Source organism: Trichechus manatus, unplaced genomic scaffold, assembly GCF_000243295.1.
Source record: "Trichechus manatus latirostris isolate Lorelei unplaced genomic scaffold, TriManLat1.0 scaffold00007, whole genome shotgun sequence".
NCBI classification, from domain to species: Eukaryota; Metazoa; Chordata; class Mammalia; order Sirenia; family Trichechidae; genus Trichechus; species Trichechus manatus.
Genome location: NW_004443943.1, coordinates 2,818,407 through 2,834,108, shown reverse-complemented (window position 1 = coordinate 2,834,108; position 15,702 = coordinate 2,818,407). Strand labels below are relative to the sequence as shown.

Sequence of the window (15,702 nt, the reverse complement as noted above, 5' to 3'; positions counted from 1 at the left end):
TAACACGTAAAATTTTGCGGGAGATCATTCAAAAGTTGCTGCAGCAGTATATCATCGGGGAAGTGCCAGAAATTCAGGCTGGATTCAGAAGAGGACATGGCACCAGGGATATCATTGCTGATATCAGATGGATCCTGGCTGAATGCAGAGAATAGCAGAAAGATGTGTATCTGTTTTATTGACTATGCAAAGGCATTTGGCTGTGTGGATCGTAACAGATTATGGATAATACTGCAAAGAAAACATAGTATAGAGCTTAAAAAAGCTACAAGTTGATTCTCTGGAAATACTAATTAAATTGATAATCTCCTAGCAAGATTAATCAAAATAAAGAGAGAAGGCACAAAATGCAATGTCAGAAATAAAAAGGGGTATCTCTAAAGATCATACAGACATTGAAAAGATAATGAGGATAGTATAAACAACATATCTGAATTTTCATACTCCAGAAATATACTCACACTTAAACAGTCACTTAGTTTATGATAAGGTGACAATGTAGTGCAGAAGGGAAAGGATGGTCTTTTCAATAAATGATGCTAATTAAGTGTATATTCCATAAGGAAAAATAATGAATCTGGACGCTTAAATTACAACACAAACAAAGATCAATTCCAGATGAATTATCGATCTAAACCTGAAGGTAAAACAATTACGCTTATAAAAACATAGAAAATATCACAACCATTAACAGCTCACAAAAAATTCTAATCATCAAGGAAATAATGATAAACTCTGCTACAATATTAAGGATTTCTTTTCAACAAAAGACTCCATTAAGAAAGCAAAATTTCAAGTAGATTGGGAGATGATATTTTCCTAGTGTGTGACAAAAGACATATCTATGATGCATAAAGAACTACAAAAGACCGACAAACCAATATTGAAAAAAATGGGCAAAAACTTGAATATCGTCCTCCCTCTTGGGGGGATTAGTTCCAGAACCCCCATGGATTTCGGATACCAAAATCCAGGGATGTTCGTCTCTTATATAAAATGGTGCAGTTTTTTTTGTTTTGTTTTGTTTTTCTTGTTTATACATACAGACATACACAGCACAAGAATAAACAGTGTTTCAATTTGAAGTGGAATAGTGATGGTCGGGCCATGGCGGGCCAGGTTAGGGCGGATGTCTGAGGCACTGGATCAAAGCAAGCACTTTCAGGACAGCTGCATTCGGACCCTCACGCCACAGGCTGCCGTTTGAGCCAGGGGTCCTTCAAGGAAGAGGTCCTGGGTGACTTACACGGTGCAGAGAGTGCTAGGTCCCGGGCCTGCCAACTTCGTTCTCTCCTTCCAAACCTCTGCTACAAACATCCTCCGTCAGATCCTCGGTCAGGCCAAGAAGCACCTGAGCGTAAGTTCACGACCCCATTCCTAGTGTCCTCTCTTATCGAAATTGTGTCGGATGCGGCTGCCTCCGTCCCTCTGGGAGCTTCTTTCTTCATAGCCACATACCACTCCTCTCCTGCGGAACCCTGCCGTGCCTTGTGCAGCCCTCCGCATTGCCTCTAGGCCTTTGAGCTCCACCCTACCCCCCCCACCCATATATTCCATCTGTTTGTAGCCTGCGAATATGGAAGGCCGACTGTAGATACTTCACAAAAGAAGACAGCCAAGTAAGAGTATGTGTCCAGTTTTACTAGTCATCAGGAAAATAAAAATCAGAATGGCTAAATTAAAATAATACTGGTAAAGACGTGGAACAATTGATATACTCTGCTGATAGGAGTGTAAATTGGTACCAGCACCATGGAAAACTATTTGATAATGTTGGCGAAGAATATTGAATAGACCTTGGACTGCCAGAAGAACAAACGAATCTCTCTTGGAAGAAGTACAGCCAGAATGCTCCTAAGAAGCAAAGATGGCAACACTTGTCTCACTTACTTTGGGCTTGTTATCAGGAGGGACCAATTCCTGGAGAAGGACATCTTGCTAGGTAAAGCAGAGGATCAGCCAAAAAGAGGAAGACTCTCAATGAGGTGGATTGACATAGTGGCTACAACAATGTGTTCAAACATAACGACCATTGTGAGGATGGCACAGGACTGGGCAGTGTTTCGTTCTGTTGTACGTAGAGTCACTGTGAGTCAGAATTGACACCATGGCATCTAACAATGACAATCAAAACTAACCATACACTTACCCTGTGACTCAGCAAATCCACTCCTAGGTATGTACTGGAAAAAAAAAAAAAAAGCCTACATATATGCATCAAATGCATGTATAAGATGTTAACAGCCTCGCATTGGAAACAGCTACAATCTCCACCAGCAGTGAGAGGGTAAACAGGCTGCAGTATATTGATAGAGCGGAAATCTCTATAGCAATAAAAATGAATGAGCTACTGGTACACAAACATAAAGGATCCAAACAAAAAAGAGCAGATACTGTAATATTCTCCTTATATCAATAATTGATACGCTGGAATGAATTGCTTTTGGGATATGGGAGAATGGGAGGGATAATGTCTGGGAGTTGATCAAGGGGCAGCCTCTGATTGCTGACAATGTTTTGTTTCCTGATCTTAGCAGTGGCTGCACATGTTTCTTTTGTAAAAATTCATTGACCCGTATATTTATGATTTGTGTACTTTTCTATATATTGTGCTTCGAGAGAAGTTTTTTTTTATAAACTTTCTGAATCCATTTGTCATTAATAATCAAGTTCAGCATTTAGGTCAACACAACAAATATTTCTTAGTTATCTCTGCATGTGAAGCATTGTGCTAGATGGCCTGCTCGCCCTTGAGGAGCTTCAACAATCAAACATCAGTTCAGGTGAACATGTGGTGTGCTCTTAGAGAAAATTAGGGCCTTAGCGCAATTAGTTTAATAAAGAAGGTGATTTAAGTTTTAAAAATAGGGTTCGCTCTGACAGAGACTGGAGAAACCCTGGGAGTATGGCCCCTGGACACCCTTATAGCTCAGGAATGAAGTCACTCCTGAGGTTCACCATTCAGCCAAAGGTTAGACAGGCCGGTAAAACAAAACGAGACTAAAGGGGCACACCAGCCCGGGGACAAGGACGAGAAGGCAGGAGGGGACTGGAAAGCTGGTAATGGGGAACTCCAGGTCAAGAAGGGGAAAGTGTTGACATGTTGTGGGGTTGGCAACCAGTGTCACAAAACAATAGGTGTATTAATTGTTTAACAACAAAATGATTTGCTCTGTAAACTTTCATCTAAAGTACAATAAAAATAAAAAATAGGGTTTACTGCCCAGCTTTCCAACTGGTCACTCCTCTTCAGGCACCTTATACTCCTAGTCATCCATTTTCCATAGATATCTATTGTGCACTATTATGTGTTTGTTAATTATACAGTATTCTTCATGCAAGCCCCACAATTATCTAAGATCCTGAAATTTTTTACATCTTTATGTTTTTTTGCCCTTTCTTTGTTGTTGTTATTAGGTGCCATTGAGTCTATTTCAACTCATAGGGACTCCATGTGACAAAGTAGAACTGCCCCATAGGGTTTTCTAGGCTGTAATCTCTATGAGAGCAGATCACCAAGTTTTTCTACAGTGGAGCCACTGCGTGGGTTTGAACTACCAGCCTTTCAGTTAGCAGCTGATTTCTTAACTGTTGCACCACCAGGGGTCCTTGCTCTTTGTTTTGGTTATCTTTTGTTGTTATTGTCAGCGTGGTTATCTTTTACAACATAAACTATTGTGTGCCATGGAATCAATTCCGACTTATAGCAACACTAGGTGACAGAGCAGAACTGCCCCATAGAGTTTCTTAGGCTGTTATGGGAACAGATTACCAGGTCTTTTCTCCTGTGGAGCTGCTACCTCAAAATTTAGTGGCTTAATTTTCTCTCACAGCTCTGTGAGTTGTGTGGAAATCTCTTGGTTTTGCTTGGAGTCTCTCACGTGGCTTCCTTTAGATGGCAGCAGGGGCAGGCACATCCAAGATGACTTCTCTAACATGTTTGGCACTTTGACAAGGATGGTCAGAACCTCTTTCTATAAGGTCCCTTCACATAGCTTCTCCATGGGCTTCAGTACATGGTGGCTGGGTCCCAAAAGTGAGGGTTGCAAGAGGGAGGAAGTGGAAGCTACCAACCAGTCCTCTTAGAGGTTAGGCCCGGAACTGGCACAGTGTCACTTCTGCCCTGTTGTACTGGTTAATGGAGTCACAGAACCAGACAGGATTGAAGGGGAGGGTTAATAAACTTCACCTCGTAATGTGGGGAGTGACAGAGAATATTTGTAGGTATCCATAATCCATCACATCTTCCCACCTCCCTCAAACTTATGCTTGTCCAAAACCGGCTCTATCACCAAAGTTCATTTCAAATCCTCTTTCTTTTATGAATTATTAACCCCCTAAACTGAAAATAGCGCCTCCATTTCCCCCTGTGAGCTCTTCTTTTATCTGTACCTTTCTTGGGGCACTTCTAACTTTCAACCTTGAATTATTTATATAATTTTACATTTTAATTAACACTTATTTCTGGTTGCCAAAATTATAAATTTATATTGTAAAAAATTAGCAGAATCCATTTCTGAATAATGTGTGCCTCCCGACCTTTCTTTGCACATTGAGATGCTCAATAAACATTTATTTAGGGAATAGTTTGAAAAAAATTCATACTTTTTGTTAAGCCAATACTAGCTAGTTCTAAGGGCGTTTGCCTTGCTATTTTTTTCCTTATACTGAGTCATATTTTTCCTAGATACAGAAAGGCAAAATGATACTAAATGGTGTTTGTATATATTTTACAGGTTTTATATTTTTTTTAAATTCGTAAGAAAAAGAAACAAGAGAAAATAACACGGTGACTAACACTTACTGAGCTCTTAACTGTGTGTCAGCACAACTCTGAGCACTTTATCCTCCTAACAGCCCTACAAGGTTCTTAAGGAAAAAAATAACCAAACAAGGAAAACAAAGAAAACAAAAGAGCCAGAAAAATATATCCTGTAGGACCCTGAGCAGCTTCAAGACTTCTGAAATTCTGATGTCAGTTGGCTGCGTAGTGAGGGAAGCCAAATCCTAAGAACATATTTAGGAAATGTCTTTGAAACAAAAAGGGGGGGGGGGCATCTTTCCTGAATTCGAATCTACAGTTTCCATATTTATCTGGAGTATTATTTATCTCATTCATCCTTATTTTGAAAAACAAAAATACTAGCTTTTGCCTATTGGAAGTTTAAGGGCTTCAACTTACCTTAGTTTAACTTTTTAATATAATGTTACAGCATTTAACCACCTATGTAGAAAAAGTGAAGCCTAACAATAGCTTAGTGGTTTGTTTTTTTTTTAGTTTTACTTTGAAGTTTTACAGAGGAAATTAGTTTCTCATTAAACAATTAATACACATATTGTTTTGTGACATTGGTTGCCTACCCAACCACATGTCAACTCTCTCCCCTTGTCTATGCTAGGTTCTCCATTACCAGCTTTCCTGTCCCCTCTTGCCTTCTTGTCCTTGCCCATGGGCTGGTGTGCCCATTTAGTCTCGTTTTGTTTTATGGGGCTGTCTAATATTTGGCTGAAGGGTGAACCTCAGGAGTACCTTCATTACTGAGCTATAATGGTGTCTGGGGGCCATACTCCTGGGGTTTCTCCAGTCTCTGTCAGGCTGATAAGTCTGATCTTTTTTTGTGAGTTAGAATTTTGTTCTACATTTCCCCCCAGCTTTGTCTGGGAACCTCTATTGTGATCCCTGTGAGAACAGTTGGTAATGATAGCCAGGTACCATCTAGTTGTGCTGGATTCAGTCTGGTGGAGGCTATGGTAGTTGTGGTCTGTTAGTCCTTTGGACTAATCTTTTCCTTGTATCTTTGGTTTTCTATTCATTCTCCCTTTCTCCAGATGGAGTGGGACCAGAGAAGTATCTTAGATGGCCACTCACAAGGTTTTAACATCTCAGACACTACTCACCAAAGTAGAATGTAGAACATTTTTTGTATAAACTATGTTATGCCAATTGAGCCAGATGTCCCCTGAGACCATGGTCCTCAGTTCTCAGCCCAGTAATTCGGTCTCTCAGGGAGTTTGGATGTGTCTATGAAGCTTCCATGACCTTGCCTTGGTTAAATTGTGCCGACTTCCTCAGTATGGTGTACCATCTTACCCTTAACCAAAGTTACCAATTATCTATTATCTAGTTAGTGTTTTTCCCTCCCTACCTTTCCCCTCCCTGGTAACCATCAAAGATTGTTTCTTTCTGTGTGTAAACCTTTTCATGAGTTTTTCTAATAGTGGTCTCATACAATATTAGTACTTTTGTAATTGACTTATTTCATTCAGCATAGAATGATCATTGTTCTTTATTGTTATGTAGTATTCCATTGTGTGTTTATCCCATAGTTTGTTTATCCATTCATCTTTTGATGGGCACTTAGTTTGTTTCCATCTTTTGCTGTTGTGAACAATGCTGCAGTGAACATGGGTGTGCATATGTCTATTCGTGTGACAGCTCTTATTTCTCTAGGCTATATTCTTAGGAGAGGGATTGCTGGATCATATGGTATTTCTATTTCTAGCTTTTTAAGGAAGTACCATATCATTTTCCAAAATGGTTGTTCCATTTTACATTCCCACCAGCAGTGCATAAGAGTTCTAATCTCCCCGCAGCCTCTCCAACATTTGTTATTTTCTGTTTTTTTTGATTCGTGCCAGTAATGTTGAAGTGAGATAGTATCTCATTGTAGTTTTGATTTGCATTGCTCTAATGGCTAGTGATGGCAAGCTTTTCCTCATGTGTGTGTTAGCTGCCTGAATGTCTTCTTTGGTGAAGTGTCTGTTCATATTCTTTGCCCATTTTTTAATTAGATTATTTGTCTTTTTGTTGTAGAGATGTTGGATTTTCCTATACATTTTAGAGATTAGACCTTTGTTGGATTTGTCATAGCCAAATTTTTTTTCCCAGTTTGTAGGTTCTCTTTTTGCTCTTTTGGTGCACATAAGTGTTTAATTTTTGAAGCTTCCAGTTATCTAGCTTATCTTCTGGTCTTCGTGTATTGTTAGTTATGGTTTGTATCCTGTTTATGCTGTGTATTAGGGTATTAGGGCCTCTAGCATTGACCCTATTTGTTCTTCTATGATCTTTATAGTTTTTGGTTTTGTATTAATTGATCCATTTTGAATTAGTTTTTGTGTATAGTGTACAGTAACTTAGTTGTAACAAATTCTGCTGTACTTAGAGGTAATAGTCTACTTATTATAATTAGAAAGAATTAAACAATATTCTGAAATTTTTATTTAACAACCAAAAAGTATTATGTGTCCAATACTATGCTTTATGACTGATAAAAAATAAAAATGGAGTGTAATATGGCACCTTCCATCAAATATGCAGTCTATTTGAAAAGACAAGACTAAAAGTTGTAATTACTTAGGAGAATTAACAGAGAAATTAGTTTAAAAATGAGGTAAGAGGTCAGGAAATGGAGGAATCATTGTGAAATATATCAGCAAGATAAAATTTTGATAGAGGGGTTAGGAATTGAGGTGAACCTTCAAAAATAGACAGCATTTGTAAAGATTAGCAAAGAACATCTCAGATTTGAGAAGGTGGAAATTAGTAACCACACAAGCAAAGGCACAGAGGCATGAGTATTACTACATCTTAACTGGAAAATTGAGGAAAAAACTACTGGTTTTGAGCGGGGCTGTGTATCAGACAGTATTGAAAAATATAATTTAGTAGATAAAATAGGCTAGATTATGACAAGCCTTAAATGTATGGTAGTCAGTATGGTTCCGACTTTGTACAATAAACATCTGAAGTCGTTTTCATACTTGACTGAGAGTATTTAACGAACTAAAGGGAACCTCACTAAGTTTTAATATAGGAAAGTTCTTCCTGAAATGCAGTTGGAATGAAATCTTCCTAATTGTTTGCCATAAAATCAGCATGGTTTTCCATAAAGAGATTATTATTTTTGACATGAAGCAAAGGTCAGAGTTTAGGTGTGTATTTGTGTCCATGAACATGCTGATGTGTGCAGGTGTTTTCATTTCCAAAGATGGGGTCAGGAGACAGGTTAGGGCTATGCAGTGCCATGACAGTCAATCAAGCTGTTCATTTCACTCCAAGAAGTAGTCAATCTCCTGGAAAAAGCTCAATCAACTCAATTTAAATTAAAATAGTTACAAATTATTTGTGAAAAGTAACCACCGTTTGTTTAAAGAAAGGTATAAAAATAAGCTTGTTTTCCCATAAAGACATTATTGTTTAAACGTGAAGCAAAAGTTCAGAGTTTGGGTGTGTATGTCTGTGTGTGCGTGTGTGCGCGCATGTGTTAATTTCCAAAGTGGGAGTCAGGAGGCAGATTAGGACTACATCATGTCAAGCAAACCAGTCAAGTTGATCATTTGAAACCACAGAATAGTTCACTGTAAAACTCAAACAATTAAGTTTCAAATAAAATATCTACCTATTCATTGTGAAAAGCCACCACAAGTTTATCTAAGAAGGGTATTAGTATATGTATTTTTTTTTATCAGATCTAACAACTTGTTACTCTATTACAGAAATAAATTTGACTAATTCTATAGGGCATATTTGTCACAAAAACATGTTAATTTCTACCCAATGCCCTATGATCTTCTACGTACTTAGAAATTGATTTCCAATTCATAATAAAAAGCCCAGCAAAATTGTTAAATGTAAAACTTTCATCAATTACTCTTTTCATTTCATAAATATGCTTTCAAAACATTTTGTTAATTTTTCAGAAAGCTATTAGTTAAATAAATCACCTTTTGGGTACACTTACTAATGGAGTAAAATAATTCCAATATATAATTTACTTCTAAATGCCTCAGAGTTTCAAGGAATACTAATAAGGCCCTGATTTCCTGTACCTTAAACCAACCATTAAGTCTTAGTAAAATAAATTATGAAAGTTATAAAGGACTTCTTGGAAAGGTAGTATATAGGACATGTTTACAAAACTCCTTTCATTGATATCCATCTTCGACTAAGGAACATCTATTAGATCCAAAACTATTTGGACCATATTTGGAGAGGATACTGAGAGACAACATATAACTCTCAGGTTTATGAACACTATACAGAATTGCAAGTGGTACATGATAGAAAACATAAACATCTCCACTGTTGTTGTTAGCTTTGAAAAAGACAGAAAATAGTCACCCTTGGGTCTGCTCTTCCACTGCCGATGAGCAAGATTGGAAAGTAGATGAGGAATGGCTGCACCAAGCAGCACCATGTTATCTCTGACCTGTCCTTTTCATCAGGAGTGGTGCAGTCTTGGGGCAAACTTTAAGCTGCAGGGAATGAGAGCTTTCTTTCTGCGTGTGTCTCTAAATTTTTTGAAACTCCTAACTGGAGGCTGCTTCTCTGTGTTAGGAATTTGTCCTGTTGTGTGGTGTGTGCTCTTTAGTTTCCACCTACTGAATCTGAGGTTGTATTAACGGACACCAAAAAGAGATTCCCTCAAATAAAAATAAGTCAGCGGCAAAACATGCACACACACTGGCCCTATTTAGCAAAAAAAGAAGAGGAAAGAGAAAAGGGAAAAAAGGAGGGAAGGAGGGAGGGAGGAAGAGGGAAGAAAATCAAATAGGTCCACTAAAGATTGGGGAAAAAGATTTACTTTGGAGAAAACATTTTAAATTACAAATACTTGTATTCTTAAAGAAATTAAAGGAAATACTTATGACATATAAAAATTCAAAACAGAATTTTAAACAAGAGAACTGAAATTCTAAAGAGAGAAAAATTATAACATTGAATAATTTAAAATTTTTAGAAATAGTAAAGAGCAAAAATGACACTGCAGAAAAACTAACCAGTGAGTGACATGAAGGACAAGCTTTAGAAAACCACACAATAAATGTGAGGGAATCCATGGAAACAAGGATTACAAGAGAGCCAATGGAGAGCCAGCATACATAGAACTGCTACATCTGAAGAGCAGAACAGAATGAATGGAATAAATAAAATAATCCGAAGATATAATTAAACTTTCTGAAATGATGGAAGACAGGATCTTAAGAATAAAAGGAATGACTTCTCTAGAAGGAAAAGGTAAATAATGACAAACTCTGAGACATATCCTAGTGAAGTTACCGATCTTTAGGGTTAAAGAAAGAATACAATAAGCATCCAAGTAATAAAAACGAGTCATTAACAAAAGAAAAAGTAAAATCCCTGACTTAAGACTTATCCTTAGCAACTTTAGATGCAAGAAAATTGTGGAACAATGTCGACAGAGTTGTATTAGAAAAAAGATTTGAGTCTATAATTGTATACTTAGTCAAATTGGTATTCAAATGTCCAAGCAACAGAAAATCATCTTAAATACACAAAGTTTCAAGAAGCATATCTCCCAGGTATCCAGGCAAATTTTTGGAAAAATCTACCTGGAAACACAATCCAACCAATACAGAGATTAATCCAAATAAAAACTATGGGAATGAAGAAGTTACAGGATTAGAGATAGTTGGTAAGTACTGAATTCAGTTGAAAATAAAAATACAGGCAAATAACTAATTATCAGAGTATAAAACAATGTAATTATTATAATTTCTGAAAGAAAAACAAGATGATGCAGGTAGGGGAGGATAGAGTATGATAAAAGATTCAGAGATTCTGGCCATGAAACATACCGCACCCTCAAAAAAAAAAAAAAGAAAAGAAACAAACTTAAAGAAAGGTCTGTTTACATAGGGCCAGGAACCTCCTTGGGCTCCCGAGGAAGTCATTTACAAACAACAGTAAGAAGGCATTAATATCTTTGTAGATTATATTACTGTTCACCCATTTCTCCTTTCTGAGGAGGTTTATATTTTCCTGTCTCATTGTGGTTACCTGTTGGGCCAATAAAATGTGAGCTAAAGTGTCATGAAAGAGATGAGAAGAAGCTTTATAAGTCAGTTTGTGCTTCTCATCAGCTTGGGCCCTAGAGTGGACAAGAAGCAGAGCCCACAGCCAGTCCATGCTGGACACATAGCATGAATAATAGATAGCCTTTGAGGTTGTAAGTCACTAAGATTTGGAAGTAATTTTTTTACAGCAGCAAACATAGGCTTCTCTCACCAGTAAATTCCTCCTAAGCCTGAAGTGTCAAAGAGAAAGCAAGGTGATACACAGTCTTGTAAGACAGGGAATCATGGAAGAAGACTCACAAAACAGGAGCTGAAGTCAAAGAGGAGCACCAGGTCTGCCAGAACCGTAATGAGGCAGTAGAGAATGGGGGAATTAATGCCCTGACTTCTTTTTCCTCCTGCCCTCCGCTTACATCCTGCTGATGGCACCCTTTAGCAAACTCCAACTGGAAGCAGAGGACTAAGGGCTTCCAAAGAATTCAGTGTCACAAGTTATATTTTCCATAATCAGATGCTGAGATGGAGTGTGGGGTGCAAAATCTTTATTGAGGATCAGCACCTGTAAAGAGAAGGAGGAAGATGCAAGACTGGACAGAGAAAGAAGTTGAACTATAATGCAGCAAATGACTACAAAACTGCAGCCAACAGAGCAGGGAGGTCTGGAGCAAGAGTAATCCATCAGAGCCATGTGCCCATCATGCCAGCACTGGGAAGGCTGATGGCAAAAGTTAGCAGATATCAAGTGGCTGGGTGATATTGTCTACTTGGTTTGTTAGTGCTTCTTCCATGATGGATGGTCTCTGGTGAGCATTAACATGCAGAACAAAGATCTTCACACTCCATGCCCACTCCTTATTCCGTCCATATGCCACTACCCAAAACTGCCTGTTCCCAGTCTTCTAATATTTTCCATGCCTCAGACCAGCCAGTCAAGCCATTTGCTTCTCCTGATTCTGTATGTTTTAACCTTGGATCACTTCTCTTTCCACATAAAGAAGACATCCAGGTTCATCACTTGAAGCTGTTCCCATAGGTGGGGATGGAGTGTACCCATACCACTGTCTTTCAAGGACACTCCTGAGTGAGGCTGTGATGCAGCTGCCATCCATTTTTTACACCAGGGTGGCCCATCCATTAGCCAAGTCAAAAAGTTTTCTTCCTCCTTTAGCTGCCCCTACAGCATTCCCCCACACAGCCATAGATGTAATCTGAAGGAGGGCTCCTGATGCAACAGTGTTGGGAGCCATGAAGTTCTGGGATACCTGGTCATGAAGCTTATTTGTGCCTTTTAGTCTTGTTCATGGTCAATTCTGGGTGTATTACTTCCATCTTACAATAGACTGCTGCTGGGCCCACCTAACCTTATGACTCTTTGAGTCTGTCAGGATCCAGCTCATGATGATCAGTTCTTCTCGTATGGTCCTTGGTGATACATGATCAGGTACCTTGTCTCTACCAGGGCCCAGTAGAACACCAGTAATTCATTTCAAAAGGTGATTAATCTCCACTGCAGATGGCATGGGCTTGCTTGGAACCCCAAGGATTTGCACTGTGATTCTGCCACTGGTACTTACCACAAACTCCACAAGGCATATTTTCCACCTTAAGGTCTACTGGCCCCCAAGTGTCAGAACTGACTGCATACCATGACGTACCTGCTGCAGGGACCTATTCTGTTGTAGGCTCCAATGAAAGCTGGCAAACTTTCATGTCACCCAATTATTGGGCCAAAGCAGTATCACTGAATAAGGAGTACACTGCTTTCACAGGCCTTCATAGTCTTAGGCTACAGCCCATGGGCCAAATCCTGCCTGCTACCTATGTTTTAGTTTTGTTGGAACACAGCCGCACCCATTTTTAAATGTATTTTCTGTGGCTTCTTTCTTGCTACAATCACAGAGATAATATAGCCCACAAAGTCTAAAATATTTACTGTTTGACCCTTTATAGAAAATGTTTGCTGACCTCTGTTCTAGATACCCACCAGGCATTGAGCTTCCTTGTTCATGGTAGAAAGTTCAAACTGCAATAACTTGTCTTTTACTTTGGAAGTCCTTGTATGCCTCCAACCACTGTTGTTGTTGTTATTGTCGTTAGGTGCCATCGAGTTGATTCCGACTCATAGTGACTCTGTGTACAACAGAAGGAAACATTGCCTGGTCCTTTGCCATCCTCACAATCGTTCCTGTGCTTTAACCCATTGTTGCACGCACTGGGTCAATCCATCTCATTGAGGGTCTTCCAACCACTAGACCACTAAAAATTGTATTGATGTAGACCCATTATTCAGAGGGTTATCTTCTACCTCTGGAGTAAATGTGTCTTACCAAGCCCTCCAGAGTGTTGACCACATCTTACTCATCCAGTCTGATCAATCTGTCATTTATGTAGTGTATCAATGTAATGTTCTACAAGATGTCCAGATATTGCAGGATTCTTCGTAATATAATATGAGAGAGGAAGGAAGAGTTAACAGAGCCCTAAGACAAACCTGGAAATGTACATGTTTGAACATCCACATGAATGTGAATGAGAACTCTTTCTGAATTCTCCCAGTCAATGGCAGTCTATCATTTACCTGAGGCCATATTAATATACTCCAGCGAAGTCTACACATCTGGCACAGCAGCTGCAATTGGAGTTATTACTTGCTTGAGATTGCAGTAGTGTATGCTCATCCTCAAGGTTCCATCCAGTTTCTGCAGGGGACAGACTGGTGAATTAACAGAAATATGATGGGGAACATCACCCTGTATCTGGAGCTTTCTGTGCTCTACTTCCACCAGGGACAGCGTATGTGTTCGACTTTAAAACCTCATCTTACCACCTGCTTTCTCAGACCACTTCTGGAACCAGTTGTCACAAGTTGAGTTCTCCGGAACCAGACACTGAGGATGGAGTTTGGGTTGCAGGTCTTTATTAGGTATTACCACCTGTGAAGGTCGCAGGGAAGAAGCAAGTATGGGCATAAGAAGTCAAGTGCAGCAAAGCCCACACCAATTTAGAGGGAAGCTTTGAAGTGAGTATTGCCCATCAGAATGTCCCATGTTGTGCTAAATGTCTAGCCTTTTATACTTGTGCCTTGGTCGGTCACTGGATGTGGACTACTTCAGGAAAGGTGTACCCTTGGGTGAGACATCTTACTGCAACTGAGGCAGACCTAAAGGAGCTGACAAATGATGTCTGTCAGATGAGTACTCTCCCTGCAGCTGGGCAATAAGTCTATTCTTTAACGCGGATCTATGAGGTCCTTCCTCATGACTGCCACTGTCAGCCTTTGAAGCACAGAACAGAGTAGAAAAAGGCAGAGAGTGGATTTAAGGGGGAAAACAGAGAAAAACCAGCATAGCCACCAGAGGCTAGATGACAGATGTGGAAGGAGGTATAATAAACTTATATCCTTATCTTTTATAGGAGGGAACCAAAATATATTATTTCCATGCTGAAGTTGACAAATTGAATATTTCGTCCAACCTAAGATGGTATTGATTGTAAGACACAGCATTATTTTGTGTGCCTAAGAAGGAAAAATGAAAAACAGTGACAATTCAACTAAGACATGGGCTCTCTTGTCACTAATAATTTTTATTGTGTAGTTATTAAAAGAGCTCCATTAGACTTACCAGTGATGGATTTTTTTTAAATCATATATCAGTGTAAGCATAGAAAGGAGAAAAGAAGCAGAATAAATAGTTGAAGCATTCCTAAAATTTCTTCAGATTTAGAATCCAACTGTTCTGAATCACTTTTCAACTAAGAATCATTGATGTCCATGTACTTCCACCCAAATAAACTTCTGTGCTATAAAGAGTACTGGATGCAGCATTTCTTAAAAGAACCCAAGAAAGAACGAAAAGCCATTGAACTGAGCTCTTAAGCCACCTTTACAATTATAGATACTACAGTAGTTTTGACTACCACTTAAAAGATGTTTCCAGACAAGTCTTATCGCTCTCCTCTACTCCCTCCCCACAATCCTTTATTTCTCATAGATTAAGAATGCTCAGTCTTTGTCTCTGTGATTTCCTTCCAAGCCCTTGTGACGTGGTGGTGCTTTTGATAGTCTTCTATTCACTACTGGCTACGGTTTCACAACTGCTGCGTGTTAATAAGTGAAAAATGTGCACCATATGATCTGTGCAGTATGATATTTAAAGTTATAAAGATAACCATGTATTCTTAAACTATTTAAAATTACAAAAAAAATTTGGGGGTCAATTCAACACATACAATACAGCATAAGACAGAAAACAGAAAATAGCAAGAAGACAGTAAAAGCAGAAACAGAATAGAAAATGATAATAAAAAAAAACTAAAAATATCTATCATCACAATGAATATGAGGTAGACTCACCTTTTAAAAGACAAGGATTCTCAGAATGGGCCACAGAGCAAAACAAAACTATATTCTAGAAACAAATGACTCAGAAAACCTGAAAATAAAATGATGGACAAACACTAGGGACCTAAATACATCAGTCAATTTTGAATTCAAGGCAAAGACATTAAAATGTTAAATAGGGCAATTTATGAATGATAAAGAATATACTATATAATAAAAGAATCCCTAAGTTGTATAGACAATTAATGGGTTTCACTGCTAAAAGAAATGTTGGAGGTTTGAGTTCACCCAAAGACACCTCAAAAGAAAGGCTTGGCAACCTATTTCCCTAAAATCAACCATCGAAACCCTGTGGAGCACAGTTCAACTCTGACACACATAGAGTTGCCATGAGTCAGAACTGGCTTGATGGCAGCTGATTTGATTTCTATGATTGTATCATAAAACTATAACATACATGAACCTTTATGTGACAAGTAACAAAACATATAAAGCAAAAAACTTGCAAGTAATACAAGACATAATGGACCAAACATAGTAAT

General features: G+C 38.6%; 1 protein-coding gene across 1 annotated transcript in view; it reads left to right on the top strand.

The window, feature by feature from the left end:
• CABCOCO1 (ciliary associated calcium binding coiled-coil 1) overlaps positions 1-15,702 on the top strand; it is a 146,215-nt gene that overhangs the window by 74,820 nt on the left and 55,693 nt on the right. The window lies entirely within an intron of this gene.